Below are 3,250 nucleotides of genomic sequence, written 5' to 3' on the forward strand. Positions count from 1 at the left end.
TCCACCAGCCGCGCACAAGTGCAGAGTCTCCCACACAGTGCTGCGTTTGTGCCACAATGTAAAGTGATAAATGGCACAAGTCGCTTCATCCATTCAGATGTGACACAGAATTATTGTTATAGTCGTGTCGTGTGATATATGAGAACATTAAAGGTTCTGTAATGATGCTGGCTGAAAACAGCCACGATAATGTAAACTGCATGAAGAGGTATACTGGAAAACGCCACCAGGCCTACATAGGCTTGTCAATTCACAATAGAAATCTACCATGGTTTTACTTCTAGTGACCACCATCTTACTAATAGGCCTACTAATTACAGTATAAGCAAGAACTTCTCTCTTTAGATGTTTAGTTCTAGTTAATTTTACAAATATTTACAAATAATAAAGTTCTTAAAGGGATAGTTCACCCAAAAATGAAAATAACCATTTACTCAGCATCATGTCATTCCAAACCTGGAACATACCGTGGAACATAAAAAAGAAGATAATTTGAGAAATTCAATACATTTTTGTCCATACAGTAGAAATCAAAGGTATAAGCAAAATGGTTTGGTATCTACAAAATTGTTTGTTTGGTTTGTCCTTAGAGCAGCATGAGTCTTACAGGTTTGCAATCACTTGAGGGTGAGGAAAGGATGACAGAATCCATTGGAAGTAGGCCTAATTTTTTTGGCATTCTAGCTCAAAATCATTGTTTTAGAAGTGCGTTTCTATCTGACAAAAATGCATTTGCTTTGAATTTTCAGTAATATCTTTCATTATTTGTTTCGGTCCTGTTTATTTATTCATTTATTTACTCCAATTGAAGCCCTATAACCCAGCAGAACAGTCATGGGGAACTCGTGGGCTGGATATGTCCAGGGCTGAATTTGAACCCCCAGTCCAGCCCTGCCTACATGCTGAAAAATCCCCATGCAGGAAGTATAATGCCCTTCCTAAATAATACAAACAGTGTATAAAAGCATAAAATAAAACATAAAACATCAGATTAAGATGAACATAAAAAAAAACATTAAATTAAGATGTATCTCTAAAGCACTTTTCACAATGAATATAATTCCAAAGAAATGTTGACATTATAAATAACTGTAATAATGCGTCGATAGATGGGCTGGAACAACAAGTCATGCTGTAGACTACTTGAACAATAATCTGTTGATCAAATTTAGAGTGCACTGTATTGATATTACTAAATTACTATTTAAATTACTAATTAACCAACAACAATAAAATGTGTTTTTTTATTGTTATTTTTGTTTGTTTTTGTGGTGGTGGTGGTGGGACGGGGGGTTGGGGGTTGACTGGATAATAGTAAACCACTTTGTTCTTTAGGACTACACCACTGATTATCCCTCACTTAACATCAACTAAATTATTAAAGTTTGTCAAGTCTAAATTTAGGTTGGCTTGGCTTGAGAAAGCATAGCCTGAAAGTTTGAAGTTTTTTCAATTTGAAAATGTTACAGTTGAGGGCAATACAGTCTATCAGAGAAAAACAAAACCGGATAGTTGAGAGGAGACAGACAGAGAGATGAAAAGAGACAGATACTTTCATAGTTTTTACAGTACTCACTACATGGTAAGGAGTTAAAGAACTATCTAGCCACATGAAGTGGGTCTCTTCTCTGAATTTCTTCTCACTGACAATGTCCCTAAAATTCAAATGAAGTCACATGAAGGTAAATTTAAGAGGTAACACTTTACAAGAAGGTGTCATTGTATTAATTAACATGAACTAACAATGAACAATACATTTGTTACCAGTATCTATTAATCTTTGTTAATGTTAGTTAACGAAAAATATTACAAATATGCTAAAAAAAAAAGTTTTTTTTTTTTTTTTTTTTTTTTTTTTGCAATGCATGCAACCATCAATGGCTTTACTTATATTAGTAAAGTATTTCTGCTCTATTTTAAGACATATTTAAAGTCTCAATTTAGGCAAAATAAGACTTTTAAAGACCCTTTACTTTCACTTCAAATAATATATTATAAAACATGTCATAAATGTTTGAAATCGCACACATTTGCAATGACACTCTCTATGATTATGACCAAAGCATCCTTACAATTAAAAGCCATTAACACAAACTCACATTTTTAAGAAAAAAAGTAATTAAATGTTTTTTGACTTTACTGCCACCGAATCTCAAATCCACCATACCTTTTGAACATTCGAAGTGAATGAACCTGGACATGCGTATTAACACCAGTACAGCACGCATATTTACGGTAAATACATGCACGTGACGTCTCCACGTTACTGCGCATGCGTTTTATAGACCTACCTTGTCACTTTGCACATGCGCGGTAAACACATACGTGACGTCACCGCGCTACAATCTGCAGCAAGGAGTACTTGAATGTTTCTTTTACCCACTCATAATGCAGAAGTTGAGGGAAACGCAACAAGTGTTCTGTTTAAAATATCTGTGTTCCCCTTTTTCAGAGAGACTACTTACAGTGTACTTACTTTAGAAAATACTGGAATATATAAGGAACTTACATGGGTTAGGGTTAGGTTCAGGGAAAGTATCAGCGATAGTATGTAGTTATTACCCAGTTACTGTAATTACTAAAAAGTACCATAGTATGTACATTTATTTTTATCTGTTTATTATATCATTCATTCGATGAGATCAGAAGCAATGAGGCTTATGACAGCAAATATTACACAAACATATATTTCTGAATCTTTGTATAACATGAGATGTCACACTTAAAAAGCATATCCCCATAACACTTTGGAAGGTGAGTAAATGATGACCAAATGATGTAAATGTGGTTATTTTGCTAAAAAAAATTCAATATACTGGAGGTGAAAATGAATCCATTTGACTTAAGATTGAATATCAGCTTTTTGAAACTCACTTTATAAAACGATTGCATAATACAAAACATATACTTTAGTAATACTCAGCATGAGTGTCTGTCACTGGGGGGAGGACAAACACCATCTACAGACGAGGATGTGTAACAACATCTACCAGTGTTTTCTAACAGTGCAGGCGATGGCGATCCTTAGCTACATAGCCCCACTCCAAATTCACCCAACAATCTTCTTTGTTTTTGCATCATTTGGGCTGGTTTGTGCTGTAAACATTTTTGTCTGTGCTGCTTCGGTTTTTTAGATAGGCTATTAAAATATTGTGTAGTGATCATTCTGAGGTCACTCAGCCTCAATAGTTTTGTTTGTTTGTGCTTCGTTTGTGCTGGTTTGTGCTGGTTTGTGCTCATTTTTAACAAT

The sequence above is a fragment of the Cyprinus carpio genome, chromosome A1, assembly GCF_018340385.1.
Source record: "Cyprinus carpio isolate SPL01 chromosome A1, ASM1834038v1, whole genome shotgun sequence".
Taxonomy (NCBI): Eukaryota; Metazoa; Chordata; class Actinopteri; order Cypriniformes; family Cyprinidae; genus Cyprinus; species Cyprinus carpio.